Genomic DNA, 16,836 nt, shown 5'->3' on the forward strand with positions numbered 1-16,836 from the left:
CATTTTTCCAATTATTATGTGGTAAATTCTATTTAATTTAATTTTTGCAATTCTTTTATGATTATTTGCACTGAACTGAAATTGAATATATGGTTCTGATTAAGTGGTTGTGTTCTCAATTGATGGGTCATGCTTAGGTTAAGTATTTTGATGGTCCATGCTTTCAATTTACAACTATTGTTTTGAGAATCTATTTGTCTAGGCGAAAATATTAGAATCACTTTAAACATAAAGAGTTGCATAAATATTGACTAGATTAAATCACATAAAAATTGGAGATTGGTGGAATCTATTTACAACTATTGTTTTGAGAATCTATTTGTATCAGTGCTTTTTATAATCTTGAATACAATTTCTTTTTAAGTTTTCTATTTTAATTTGAGTCTAAAATCGAGTCTACACAATCCGTGTTGAACGAACTTTACCACCACTTAAAAATTACATCACACTGCTATAGCCTATAAAAACACACAGAAGAGATCGTAGCTCTAGTATATGTTTATTGTATTGGCGAAGACAAGGGTTGGCTAAGCAGCCAAAAACTCTCAGAAAAGTGTAATTTGGTTGCTTATTAAATAGGAGTTCAAGAGGAGTCTCAGATTTGAATTTAGGGAGCCTGTTGATGAGATAGAAAGTTGTAGAGAATGCATCAGCCCAAAAGGACTGTGGCATGTGTGCGTGAAACAAAAGAGCCAAACCAAACTCAGTTACATGGCGAATACGACGTTCTGCAATTCCATTCTGAGGTGATGTATGTGGGCAAGAAAACCTATGTTGGATTCCAGAGTCATTCAGATAAGATGTGAATTTTTTGTATTCAAGTGCATTGTCAGATTGAAAAACCTTAATTTTATGATCTGTAAGATTTTCAATTTGTTTACGGAAGAGAATGAATGTATTTAATGCATCAGAACGTTGGACAAGAGGAAAAATCCATGTAAAATGTGAATAAACATCCATAAGAAGAATATAATATCGAAAACCAAGTCTAGATAGCTGGGGTGAAACCCAAATATCAGAGACTATCAAGCTTAACGTCTTGTCATAAACAGTTTCGCTAAGAGAGAAAGGTAGTTTCCTGCTTTTACTAACATGACAGGAGTGACAGAAATCAAAGCTATTACTTAAGACTGGAATTGAATTTTGATGAAAATTTTTGGATACCGTACGCAACACTGGATGACCCAAACGTTGGTGCCACAGTGGTAGAGTAGAAGATACACGAGCTTGCGACTTTATTGAAGGCGCTAGCATGTCTATTCCCGAAAAGACGTAGAGACCATTCCTATTCGTCCCTCGCAGCAGTGTTTCCCCCGTTTGCTTGTCCTTTACAACAAAGTAAGATGTGTGAAATTCAAAAAATACATCATTGTCTTTGCAGAATTGAGAAAGTGACAACAAGTTTGTTTTAATTTGCGGAACATGATAAATATTGTTCAAAAAAAAAGATCTTGACTTATAAAGGAATGAGGCATTACCAACATTGGCAATGTTGAGTGCATTACCATTACCAACGTGTACTTGCTCAGTACCATCATACTCATGAGGAATAGTGAGATTCCTCAAATCTGCAGTAAGATGGTGAGTAGCTCCAGTGTATGTTACCCAACCATTATCATTCTGTCCACCTGGTAATGTTATGTAAGATGCAGGCTGACGTTGATTGACGTTGCTTTTCTCGTATCGAAACCAGCACCGATTTGCCGTGTGATTCCTCTTCTTACAAATTTGACAGATTTGATCTCCCTGATTTCCTCTTTGTTGCTGCTGAGAATTGTTGTTGTTTCTTGGATTATTGTTGTTGTTCGTCATGTTGTTATGATTATTGTTGTTTGGATATTAATTCCAATGATTGTTGAAACTCCTCTGATCAGGCTTTCTACTCACAACAGCTACATTAGCCAAAGGTTGCTGCAAAGACTGTAACTGTTGTTCTAACCGCATATCAAAGGTTAGTAAATGAGTATAGAAGCTATCTATAGTCATATTTTCAGCAGTGCTCAATGAAGTTACAATTGAGTCATAAGCTTGGTTTAGACCATTACTAATGGCATGTTTCTTCTCATCATCTGAAACCGTGCATCCAGATGCAGTAAGCTGCTCAAATAAACTCTTAGCTTCTTGCAAAAATTGTTTAAGAGTTTTGTTACTTTTCTGTAGTGAATGAAATTGCCTTTTCAGATTCACCTGATGTGCAAGGGTTTTTGATGTAAAATAGCTTTCTAGCTTATCCCAGACCTGCTTTTCCGTATCCAGTCCACCAACTTCAGCGAGCACTTCAGGTGTAAGAGTGGAGTTTAGCCATCCAACCAACATTGAATCACATGCCTCATGTTCTGTAAAATCTGGGTTGAAATCATCACTATCAGGTAGGGTTCTAGCAGGTTTTACCTTGGTTCCATCAATAAAACCCGTGAGACCATATCCCTTTAGGATAGGTTTGAATTGTGTCTTCCAAAGAAGATGATTGGTTTCTGTGTGTTTGAGAGTTACCAGGTGATGAATCTGGATTTGTCAAAGGCTAGATGTTGTAGCCATTAGTGGTGTTTTAGGATTTTTTTTTTGTATTTTTGCGGAAGCCTTGGATCGACAAGCTGATACCAACTTAGAACACTGAATATAGGTGAATATCTTCCACAACAAAAGTGTGGAGATGAGTTTCTTATTTATATTGATAGTTCATCAGAACTATTTCAGAAACTGTTACAGATGATATAGATGGTAACAAACAAAGAACAAGTTTTTGCTAACTATAAATCCTAGTTACAAGGCTGTAGACCGGTTGCTGTTGTAGACTGGCTCAGTTGAGAGTCATGAGAAAGTCTCGCAACAGTATGGCTAACATATACAAGTGATGACATCGAAATAACATCCAATTTTGGATAGTGTACTAAATAGATACGAAAATGTAACAATTGATGGCAAATGATATTGCAACCAACTTATCAAAATAACCAAAAGCATCATCTACTTTCTTAATTTTCCCAGACTTACATTCATTAATCACTTCATTTCCAAAACGAGATAGGTCAGAAACATAACTTCTATTACTACTTAGAAGAAATAAATGAGGAAGTCGTAACAAAGGATGGTAATTAGAGATTATCTTTCTTAGAGGAATCATTATCCTGGTTAGAAGGAGGACGAAGAAGATTGGTTTCAGCTCTGATTTTGAATATCAGGGAGGAACTCCAAATAGACAGATTTGGTGTTCGAATTCCACTAGGACCGGGGTGAGTTCTTTTATCATTCTTTTCCTTGTATCCAGAGGTGTAAATTGGGTTGTGCCAGCGCGAGCACATCCCAGCCCAGCACCCTAAAACCTGAGTCCAGCCTAGCCCAGCACGGCCCAACACGTTAGTTTCATGGGCCGTGCTGGGTTAGCCTAATTGGCACAGTAGCACAACACAACACGCGGCACGGATAAGCACGTGGCCCAGCCCAGCACAACACTTTAAGAAAGCACGTCATAGCATGCACAAGAGAACCATATAACAAGACATAATACATCACATTTTGTGTATATTTCACAAAAGAGTCACTATTCTAGCTTAGTTTTTGACATTCTAGCTACTTAAATATTTGGAAAATATATTTCAATATCGTTGTTATAATGTCGTTACCTATATTTGATTACAGCATTAGTTTACATGACAATGATCCAATTTTATATTTGATGGGATATTTCTTTTTATTGAATAAACATATTAATTTTACTTGAAACAATTTCAAATGATATGTTGTCTATTTAGATTCTCATGATAATGTCCGAATTAATGTATACCATTAAGTGACTTCAAATTGTTTGTAACATGTGTGCTAGCACGGCACAGCACGACACGACACGTTTATTCGTGTGTTGTGCCCGTGGTCTGTGTTGTGCGTAGCTTTTGACTGGTAAAGCACAGCATGGCATGACACGTTTAAGTCGTTAGCACAGCACAGCACGGCACATGGCACGTGAAGCATGCTGCTTCGTGTACCGGGTTGTGCCGGGCCGGTACATTTTACACCTCCAGCTACTTGTACCTGATGGGCACGATTTGTAAAGGGAATACCAAACCTTTGAGGGGATGCCAATATAGAAATCACGTGATCAAGATAATTTTTCTTTAGTATGGAATGGTATCTCCTTACGGATTTGGTACCCCCTTTATCATGTTAGACGGGAGGCTAATTGAAATTAAACTGGAAAAACAACCTTGACTATTAATTTGAATCTCAAGTCCAAAGATCAACCATTAGGGAAATTCCTATGGTTATTACCAGATAGAAAATTTTGGTGAATCAGGTGGATGAACAATCGTGATTAAAGCAAAATGAACAAATTTGATTTTTTAGGGTCTATTACTCTTTCTTTTTTTTAAATAAAATACTTTGTAAAATAAAATCTAAATATAAAATACTATATTCACTACACCAAATTTCAAGATCAGTAATTAAAATTCGTAACGGCTTACTGGCCGTTACGCAATACCCATTACAAATGACCGTTACGAATAAGTTGTATAACATGGTGTAGTCGTTGCGAATCTTTCAATAATTCCTAACAGAGGCCAGCCGTTACAAAAAAAAATTTAGGCGTGTCGTTCACACGCTTGGTCACACTTGGATTGTAACACATGAGTTTTTACTTGGGCCCACTCTTTCTAGCCATCCATCTACACCGTGTATACCTAAGCTAATATCTCTACCCTTAGTATGTTTCTCGAGATGCACTTAAAACCCTAGATTATATTCCCTCCATCTTTCATTTCTTTTCTCATTTAACATTCTGCCGCATCGTCTCAACCTCTTCTTCTATGTTCCCCTCTCTCAATCTCTCTACCCAAAACCGAAAGGAACTTCCTTCAATTCTGATTTTCCATACATATCCTCCTCCATTTTCCATTTCACTGTATGAACTTCATAACCTAATATGTTGTTAAGGGTGCTTGATGTTGTATAAAATTCTTAAGAAGATTGAAATATGTTGGTAAGGGTGATTGATTACTGAAAGAAGCATGTCGAGAATCATATTGAGATGATTGTTCTACTAATGCTGAATTTGTTAAAACTGATTAGCCTACCTTGTTCCATCTTATCTGGTAAGGTTTTTTTCCTTAGGTTTTCTAGATCTCATTTTTTATTTTGGTTTCTTTATCAAGAATATTATCTCTGAGTATGGATTGGCTTCGATTGTGTATATGTCGGTGACTTAGGGGGTTTTGAGATTATGTAGCGATTTAGGGTTTTTTGTTTCTTTGATTCCTGTCAATGAAACAACTTTAGCTTCAAAATCCTAATGATTTAGCCATCATACATAATATCAACGCTGAATTGGGGGCCTCACCAAATTTATACCCACACCAGAAAAGATAAGGGGCTTCCAAAATGATGGTGAAAATACCATTTTACCCTTCTCAGAAAATAACCCTAAAATCCTATTAAGACTTAAGTTAGGCCCCCATTTCAATCTAACACAAAACCTTTCTTCTTATCCTCTCCCCCTCTCTCTATCAGTTCCTCATCCTCCATTAACGACCGTGGAGAAAATTTTTTTCATCTGATTCATCGTCGATGCGAAAACTTTAATCGACGATTAACTTCTTCTACAAACATGGCACGTACGAAGAGGATTGCGAGACTAGCCAATCAAATCCCCACTCTCGTGGATACCATTAAAGTGGCGAAGGAGTATTCGAGAACAGGTAAGAAATCAAAACCTCCGGACAAACAAATGGCTCCAATTAGAAGGTATGTCCTTTAAAACCCCCAACTCTAACTTGGGTTTCAGTTTAATTTGATGTTCTGCTAAAAATTAGGGTTTTAATCGGAGAAATTGATTTCTCAAAATGGTAGTCGTTAATCACTAAGCTTGAATTCTAACGATTTTTCATCTTTGCTTGATGATGTTTCATGTTTGGTTAACGATTTTTGATATGCATGTTGGACTTTGGAGAAATCGTCAACCATTAGGGTGGCGGAGAAAACGATTCCTTCTGTAGTATTTTTTTTTAGGTTAGAATCGTTAACCAATTGTTTTTTCTTAACGATTTTTGACATGCATGTTGAAATCATCAAGAAATCGTTAACCAATTGTTTAGGTGAAAATGACCCATGTGTGATTTTTTCTGACGACCATTTTTATTAATCAACGACTCCGTGATTTTCCAAACCACCACTTTGTCCCAAATAATGAAAAAGTTGTCCACATAATTGGAATAAGTTAACGATTTTTGTGGACGACCAATTTTAGAAGTAAACGACTCTGCACCATACATATTTGGTCTTCTGTCAAAGAAATAGGAAGAATCGTTAATAAAAATCGCTTGAATCGTTAAGCATTAACTGAAAATCGTTAATTATTTACATGTGGTCGTTAGGTTTTGTAAGAGCCGTTTCTTTTAGGAATTTTTTCTGATGACTCTTAAATATTTTTGTTATTGGCCTTTTAGTAACAGGAATACAAAGGATAAGAATGTCTTGGTAACTCCTCCATCCGGACCTCCCCGCAACCAAAAATACCTAAATGCGGGTCTATTACGAGGAAAAACACCGAGTGAGGTAGCGTTAATTATCCGCGAACCCAGAGAACCATGTGTTGATTCCTCTGAATCGTCGTCTTCATCATCTGTTGTTATATCTACAACCCCAAGCGATGAAGAAGAAGTCGCGGAACATGAAGAAATTCCTTTAGGAGGTGAATATGTTGCTTATGATGATGAGGAGGATGGGGATCAAGGTAACGGTGGTGATGGAGGGAATGGTGGTGATGGAGGGAATGGCGGTAATCGTGGTAATGAGGTGGTAGAGATTGAGTAAGAGGGGGATCAAGGTAATGATGAGGATGGGGATGGAAATGGTAGTGGTAGCGGTGATGTAGAGGGGGAGGAGGAGAATGGTAATGAAAGAAATGATGGTGGTGGTAGTGAGGAGGAGGAGGGTGAAATTCAGGAGCAGGAGGAGGATGCGGCGCAACCACAGGCAAGGCCAAAGAGTACAACTCCAATTGCACCCACCACGCGACACATTCCACCTATTCATTTGTAGCTTAAGCGTCTTAGCAATGGGAAATCCAGAGGTGAACCTAAATACGGCGGCAAAGTTCTATTTGGATATGCTAGCTCGTGGACCCGTACCATCTATGAGACAATTGTAACATGCTCAACTTTGCTCTTTGCTTTTCGTATGACATGTTGAAAATCAACTTTTTTTTTGTTTAATTAGTATTGTTTTTTCTTTGGTAGGATCATAAGAATGCATGGCGTCTTTTTAGACACAAATCATGTTATGCAAAAATGAAAAAATGGCCGCTAGAAGGTGAATGTGTAAAAGTCAAAGAAATTGTTGAAAACTCAGGTTTGTATCTGCGGTGGAGAACTCTGTGATTGCGTATGACAAGGTTGTAGTATCGTGCTTTTGTGAGAGGTATTATGGTGAAACCGATACATTCCAGTTCCCTTTGGCGAGATGACATTGATCCCCGAAGATGCAGAACAGATTCTAGGATTGCATGTTGAAGGAAAATCCACTGGTGACAAGTTCTCCAAAAGGCTAGGTTGGGATAAAATTTATGGATTGACGATGAAGTTGTTTGGGTGGGATAAAGATACAGCGATTGGTCTTTTCGTCAAGGGAAAAAAGAACCTAAAGAGAGAGTTTAAACTGAAAACTATGAAAGATACGTATGCTGGGTCACTTGAGAGATACGGAGAAAATCAACTATTATCTGATTCGGAATTTCATGCTACGGCAGCCGCATACTTGTTATATGTCCTTGGTTCGGTCATATTTCCCGATATCAAAGGAATCATAGTAAGTGCCAACCTTCTACAACTTTTAGACCCTTTGGAGGAGGTGAGTATTTATTCGTGGGGGACTACGGTAGTAGCACATTTGAACGCTGAGCTAGCAAAGGCATCGCAGGAACGAACTTCTCCAATGAACGGGAATTTGGCTCTACTTCAGGTAATTTGAGTTATCAAATTAGTTCATTCTTTAAATCATTTTTTAGCTATAATTTAAATTTTTTAATGTGTTTTAGATGTCGATTTACGAGCATTTCCCTTCATTGATCAAAGACGATGAAGACGTCCAATTGGAGCCAACCTGGGACAATACTAAACCAAGAGGTACATGGGGAGTCAGGATAAGGAGGAAACGAAGAAGTTGAAGTTGTTATCCATGCGCCAATCCTTGGACAACATCACCGCGAAAGAGGTAAATGATGGTATTTTTCAATGATGTTGTAGTAAGATGATTCGTTCACTCAGATTTATTGAGAATTTGTTTTTAGACTTAATACAGAAAACAAGGAGAAATATATATACACAATTTGTCACAAGATGAAGAGACGCTGAGACGCGGGATTCCACTACTTTTCATATTGTTATGGTTCAGTCATTAACTCTAGACAATATAGCTCAAACAAAAGAAGTTGTGATTCTATTTCTTTGCCAAAAATAGATTTCGTAAAATTATTTGTAAGTTAAAAGCATGACGCATCTAAAGTATTTAGAACTAAGCATGCGGCATCTAACAAAATAACAAATAATTAATAGAAATCATAAAGCAATTAAATCTATGCAAAAAGTCAATAAAAGAATTAATTCATTTACCACAATCATGAAAAGTTGCTTCCTCTGTTGTCCCAGTGTTGGGGTTTAGCTTCTCATGATAAATACACACTCAAAAATATAATTTATAGGTCAAATGGTGTTTTTATTAAAGAAAACTAATAATACAATGAATCTGCAACGCTGTCTCTCTATTTTCTTCCCCAGACTCTCGATGTCCCCTCTCTGGCTCCCAGGAATCATTTATATACCCAACAGTCAAGAAATATTTTGAATAAATGCTCAAAATCTCCTAAGTAATGACATTAAACTCGAGAATATTTTCTTTATTCTCACGTGATTCTGAGTTGGCAAAGAAATCTCTTTTAATCAATATAATATAATCCAGAGAATAAAATCTTCTTGTTTTAGTCAAGTATCTCCCATAATAAACACAACATATACGTACTTCCCATTCTTGTTTTGTCGACAATAAATGGAGATTTTCCTTTTTATCCGAATCTGAATATGTTACCCTTCCTGTTTTAGTCAAACAGGGTAATGCCAACTCATTCCCATGCAAAACTCTCCAAATCAGCACGTATATTCATGAACAATACCTTGAAAATATCTTCACAACTGTTTTCTTCAAACCAAGAATATATCCTTCCTTTTACGAATCAAAGGAAATTATTGCCCCTGTTTTACTGTTAAAGCTCATCACCAACCAATCCGTGCCACAAATCTCCAAAAAAAAGTCTCATAAAATTATAACCAAAAATACGATGTTGAAGCCAAAACTTTCCCGCCAAATTCTGTTCATTCCGTGGAGAAGAAGATGGTTGTTCCCCTAACAGAAATTGGGTGCGAATATCCATGGGGTGTTCATAGTACTTAGGGTGCCCCTTAGTAACTTAGGTGCCCCTTAACCAACACTGAGAGTTCGAATAACACGTGTCCTCTGGGTGCAAAAACCACTTTTCGAGCACCTTTTTCCACATAACTGTTTATTGGCCAAAAATACCTACAAGGACATAAAATACCATAAGTAATACATAATCGAGCACTAACAGTACAGAACATTGAGAACAAAATAGACACAAAAATGCGTCTATCAGTAAACTTTGATCCATACAAGGAAGCTAGAGGACAGGAAATCCCAGATCTTTCATATTACCAGGGCCCTCTCTTTTACCCTTATGGATATTCAATGTACAATCCGAATAGAGTAATGCGTCAGCTTGGGTATGTTCAAGATTCATCCGATGAGGATTATGTTCCACTGTACAATTATAAACTAAAGAAATGCAAGGCGGAGGATGAAAGAAAGGTAAACATCTCTTGGTGGGAGTTTGTTAATGAAGGTCACGAGGTAACAGAAGATTACATGCCATGGTACGAAAGATTATCCCACGGTCGGGTGATAAGGATTGATCAGATTACGGGTAGAAGGAGCAACAAAGCATCTTCCTATGCTTCTACAACCGACACTAGAGATGATTCCACCATTCTTAAACTTTTGGTAAGTACTTATCTTTTGAATTCTGTTATTTCATTACATAAAATTTTAATAATTTTAATCTTAAATGGTATTTGAATGTAAATAGCGGGAACGGGTGAAGATCTTTATGAAGTCATTTTGTTGCAAAGCCTACAAGGGAGAAGTGATAGAACCTGAGCAAAGCCGTATGTACGCTGACTACTGAAATCACATTGAAAATCCCCAAGCGAAGAAAATGTTTGTCGTTGATTTGGAAAAACAATGTAAGAGGACAAGGACAATGGCTATCCAACTAAAACAAGAACGTGCTAAACAAGGTGAAGGAAGCAAAGATTATGAACAAGGTGGAGAAGATGATAGTCCTCCAAGTGGCAGTCCTGTACAGGTTCCTTCAAAGAAAAGTCGGAAATCATCAAGTCAGGGAAGTCAAAGAGGTCGAGGTGGTGGTGGAGGTCGAGGTAGAGGTGGTGAGTGAGGAGATGTTTTAAAGTTTGAATAGACCTAGTAGAACTTATGTCTTTTGGTATTGTCGACTTGAACTTATGTGTTCCTTGGATACAACTCTTATCTTTAGTTGATACTATCAGTTTGGTTTGAATGGTTTGTTTATTAAAACTATTTTGTGTTAAAAATTTAGCATAATATTTACCAGTTGTTTTGTCTATATGATTGTTCAAATGACGATGACCATCGCATTGAAAAGCTGGAAAATATGTTAATGTGAAGTGAGAGTCGCACACTTTCGTTTATGTTCCCTTAACGACCATTTATATTCATCAACGACTCTTTCTTTTTTGAAAACCACCTCTCTGCTTGGAAAATTCCAAGAATCGTTAGGTAAAATGACAACCATTAACGATTCCAAACTAACAACCATTTTATTAAACCAACGACTCTTCCGTTTTGAAAACCACCTCTCTGCTTGGAAAATTCCAAGAATCGTTAGGTAAAATGACAACCATTAACGATTCCAAACTAACGACCATTTTATTAAACCAACGACTCTTCCGTTTTGAAAACCACCTGTCTGCTTGGACAATTCCAAGAATCGTTAGGTAACATAATAACCATTAACGATTCCAAACTAACGACCAATTTATTAACCCAACGACTTTATATTGTACAAAAAAACATTTAGAGTCGTCATTCTTGTCTTTGCATTAGTTAGTATGGATAGTCTAGAATTTGAGGATTCAAGTGTTCTTCGATGAACCTCCTTGCACGCCGGTACAAAGTCGTATATTCTTTGTGGTGAATAAACTTTCTCTCCCCATTCCGAATTCTCCACAGGCCATTGAAACGTTCCATCTAGAATTGAAATAATGAAATGTATTAATATGTGAATTTGTAACGGTGATATAGGTATAAAAATGATCGGATAACTCACTTTTTTCCCTTAGAGGAGCTTGTGGATGATAGTCGTAAACCATATTTCTCACTTTAACATACTCTCGCATTGCGCCTTTTATGTAGTTGAACCTAAATGTCAAGTCTCTCCATTTACGGTTATTGGGATTCCCGGTACGTCCGTAAAAGAACTCTTTAGCTCTCTTCCAAAACATTGAATAAATATCATTCGGACGTTCGCGGAACGTATTAGCAAACGATTTAATGAGACATAAATCTTCAAAAGATTCCCATTCCGGCATTGCCATTGAAAGTTTATGTAGTTTGATAGGAAATGAATTGTTTGGGACAATTTTCTCAAAAGGTGTGGTGTTATATAGAGTAAAATCCCAACGGTAGGATAATTTTGAAATTCAAATAATAAAACCAGATAACGGTCGTAGGTTACTACATATATGTTAACGACCACAACCTTGTTCTCAACAACATCCGAAATAGTAACATACGAGTTAAAGTTGATCCAAATAAAATCTTCTTAACACACTACATGTAATTCCTTTTCCCGGTGCGAGATTCAACTATTAATGCGGCTTCGAAGTGATAAAACCGCTCTTTTCTCCATTTGATATATGTTTCTTGTGCCGCAAACCTATCACCTCGGTGCCTAGCAAGGAACTCGTTGTATTTAACGCATAATTTCATACCATGAGTAAGTAATTCTATCCCCAATGTGAGCTGCAGTATAATCATGGCTTTCTTTTCTGTAGTTTTCCATCTTTCCAACAAAAGGACCTGACGAAACCAAGTTCCAAAACATAGTGTCACCGGGTTGTTCTTTGCCGATATCCAAGACTATGTAGTAATTTTTAATCCACTTAGTCTCTTCCTCAACTTGCTTCATTCTTTCCCTGAGTTGGAATTGTTCTTGACCTATTTTATTTTGCCGCGAGCCTTCGTTCTTCTTCCACCGAAGCCGATGATGATGATGTTGATCCATTACGATTTTTTTTTCTGCGGATTCTTCCAAAGCTGCAAAGTATTTTCCAAGTGGTGGTGATGTTGATGATTTTATAGTAAGTTGATTGCTTCTTTTGGTTATCTCTTCTTCCATTGCCGCAATTGATTTCGTTGTTCGTTTGCATTTTCTTAAAAAAATTTCAATAGATGATGGACTTGCCATTGAAAGAAAAGATTTACTCTGATTATTATGGGGCTGAGATCTTTCATAACGGCTCTTTTTTTTGGGAAAAGGAACGTGTAGAAATAGCCGTTGAGGTCTGGTATATTTGAAGTCATTGGTTTGTTAATATGGGCGTTAACGACCTCATATTGGTATGCCTATAGTCGTTAGGTTACTAATAGAACAATAGCGACTCTGAAAATGCAAAAACATCCAGGATTCAATTATGAAGTAGTAGAGTCGTTAGGATACTTATAAATTCCTTCACGACCAAAGAGATTTATGTTTGTAGTCGGTAGGATACTAATATCACAATAACGACCCTATTTCGAAAAAAAATCTAGGAGACCATTAATAATGGAGTAATAGAGTCGTTAGGATACTAATAAAAATCTTAACGACCGTAGAGATTTATACTTAGAGTCGTTAGGGTACCATTAACGACCCTAAAGTTGCAAAAACATCCAGGAGACCATCAAAGAAGGTATACTTAGAGTCGTTAGGAAACTGATAGAGTCCTTTACGACCAATGAAAGGTATAGTTAGACTCGTTTTCTTAATAATAGAAAATGAACGACCCTGATTTTCCCAGACCATATTACAGGGATCGTTAACTTTTATGAATACAATATTAACGACCCTTGTTGATAAACTAAGAGTCATTAGGTTAAATAGAATAGCATTTTAACGACCCAATTTCAAAAGAATAGAATTATAATCATGAGTTCATAACACAAGATAAAACACGTTGTATTCGTTAAGGATAAGTGACATACAAACATCCAAGTTGTAGATACAACCATATTCCAAAAGCATACTTCAAAATAGAAAGCTCCCAAAAAAACATATCCTTCCATATTTAGTCACACAAGCTAACGTGTTCATGCATTGTACTTGGAGTCTTCAAAGCATTCCACAAGTTCATTCCATACTCATATTGGTTTGTCCAGTCCTTGTCGTAGTCTCCCCAATCACCATAGGCCACTGATTAATATTTTTGAATGATGTTGCAGTAATGAGGTTCAAACTCTCGTACCTGTGAAGATTAAATTTAAAGATTTAATAAAATTATATACAAAAAATATTAACAAAGTGGGCGAGAGGTATGAGAAAATAACCAAGACACTGATTCCACTATTACACATGAATTAATGATGGTAAATAATCCAAACTCTAATTATCTTTTAAGTCCTTTATATCTTAACTCACTAATAATCAAGCAAATTCTCAAACATCAATTGTATCCCTTAAGCATAGATTATCTAAAAAAAGCATAACCTATCTAATTGAATCACAACTGATTAGGAAAATTACGCAAACAATTTAAAACTATGCAAAAACAGTGATTGAGTGAATTATAATTAAATATTAGAGAAAATAAAATAGTTACCAATTATTCATGCGTAAATATATTCCTCATTGCCTTGGTTGTGGGAGAATTAGCCGCTCATCATGTTGGAAACACGCTCAAAAATCATTATTATTGCTCAAAGGGTGTTTACAAATGATGAAAATGGAGAAATAATTCAAAACCGGGTTTTGTAACAATTATATTTGTTACAAACCAAAAAAACCATACAGAGGATTGTCACTGTTATTGTTGCTCTAAGACCCACGGCTCTGTGTCGCAAACGCTGGCAAATAAGTCTGCCTCTGATGTACGACCCATGGCTGTAAGTCGTTGTTACTGTTGGAAAACGACGGTCTTGGATGGTCCGTTCTTCGTGTTCTTCATGTTCATCAGCAGCAACAGCAGCAGAAACCGAGTTTTGGAAAAATCGAATTTCTTCTTCTCTGGCTCTCCTCAGCCCCCAGACTCTCGACCCCCCTTCTCTGTGGTGCTAGCAGCCTATATATACCCATTCTGACCGAGAATATGTTCTCATAACTCCAAATAATTCCCGGAAGTTAATAAAAAATATTCCCATGCAAGATACGGAGATTTCTTCCCTGTTTTGAATCTTCACGCATCTTTGCACATCTGACACACTCCAATTAGTCTGAAACACGTCCCAGAAGTAGTTAAACATACATCCATCTTACGCCATGCACAGAAAACACGTACAATCCCGTGAAAAACTCTTCTCAAGTACGCACTCCCCAGTTTTATTCTCACCGAGAATCTAGCCAAATATAGCTGACGAAATCGACCATACCACGCCTGTTACCACCATTCAAGTCATCCCAACAATTCCCAGTCGTTGAGTCTCCTTCATTCTCGTCCAAACTGCCAACCCTCATTCTGGTTCTTTGAAACCAGATTTTCCCGCCAAAAAAAGATTTGAAAGGTAGAAGATGGTGTCCCCCTAACCAAACTGGGGGTGCGAATAGCAGGTTCCCAACTGAGGTCCCCCTTATCCAAATTGAGGGTTCCTTTAGTACTTTTCTTTCCTTCTTACCCGCTCTCTCGCATACCATTTCCATATTGTTACGATTGACGTGTCTACTTTGAAAAACCACACACATCTTCTCTTTTTCTTTAGGGATAATCCATTCCTTGATGTCATCCCTGGTTTCCCATGTCTACATTGAGCAAACAATTAAATTAGAAAACCATGAGATCACTAATAAAATTATTTGAATATATAAATATATCGATTTGGTTAAGGTAAACGTACCAAATCAGTCATATAGTGTTGGGAGGTATCCGGACCCAATGTAGATACGGGTTCTAGCTGGGAGCTTTGTCGTACTACCAACTAAAAACCAAAACACAAAACCATCATTAAAGAGTCGTCCAGATCTGATATGTACAAATGATGACTCTTAACACATGAACGGTAAGTTTGACTTAGACGAGCAGTTACTAAACTCACTAAAGGGTCTTCAGGTTATATATATAACACATGCCCACTCTACATGCATTTAATGCAGAATTTCAAAATCAAAGATATGTTTGATTCCTAGGAGCAGTTATTGTTTTTTTTTTGAAAAAAAGAAATGGTTTTATTCAAAAAAAAACTAGTCGTTGATTACATTTTTGCTATACCAATGGGAAGCGATTCTGAAGAAGGAAGAAATGGAAACTTTATCTTTTGTAACTCCTCTATCGGAGTCTAGCCTTGAATGCTATTAATGAAAGACCCATCTCTTCCAAATTTATTCACCCATCACTTTCAATCAACCTAAATTAGTCACCCATCACTTTCAAACACTAAAAATGGATCCAACTCCGTTCAATACTCTACAAGATGTTGCTATTGTTAGAGCACACACCACTCTCACAAAGCACTCCGTTGAGGAAGCACAATGGGTGACCAGTAACGAAGACCCAACAAGAGGGCCTTACCTTGGGTATGATCAAACCACCAATGCTTGGTGGAAACGTGTGTTTAAGGTTCTTAAAGCACTAAACGGAAATCGTTATAGGAGGACGCTCCCGCAGATAAGGGAAAGGTACACTTATTTATACAATGAATGCGTATTGCTGAGAAACGAATTGAAATCTCGTAAGGACGCTATGCCAAACGAAGACCGCATGAGTAGAATAAGTTTGTGAGTCAATAGGTCATTCATCAAAAATTATTTATTTGGTTATGATTATTCAACAACACTAACTTATTAAAACCCTTGTTTTTCCAGTGTTCTTTGGGTCGGACCCAATACGAATTAAGGTACGGCCATGAGTTTTTGCACGAGGACTGTTACACTCTCTTGGAGGAAGTTGAATGGCAATTCGGCCAATATAATTAATCTCGTATACAATTTTTAGCGCAATGTATTGAACTATTTTATGTTTTTTCCTTATATTTTATTTCATAGTACAGGTATGTATTTTTCCAATTCAATAATACTAGTTCAACTATCTTTTAAGTAAATATTTCAAACGAGGGTCGTCATGGACATAAATAAAAAATGACGACTCTTCACAAATTTGGTTTTCGACCCTAAGAGTCGTCAACCAGTATTTTGCAGATTGACATCATCTAGAATCGTCAACCAATATTTTGCAGATTAACGACTTTTATGACAGAATTATGAGCATTACACAAGTGTCTTCAATCTGCTAAAATGATAATTTCCGACACTTTAAGATTACTTGAAGACTCTCAACATAAACTAACGACTCCGGGCTAACATATATACACTGTTCTGCTAAGTTTTCTTCTAAAGTCGTTTGGTTCTATATGTCCCACCTGACGACGAAATATACAGACTCTAAGATTCGTTTAGTTGTAAATGTAACATATTTTAACGACTCAAGATACTACTAGAATTTATTGGGGAATTGAACTCTGCAAATGTGGTTGAGGCAGTTGGCTCGTTCAATT

Source organism: Papaver somniferum, chromosome 5 (genome assembly GCF_003573695.1).
Source record: "Papaver somniferum cultivar HN1 chromosome 5, ASM357369v1, whole genome shotgun sequence".
NCBI lineage: Eukaryota > Viridiplantae > Streptophyta > Magnoliopsida > Ranunculales > Papaveraceae > Papaver > Papaver somniferum.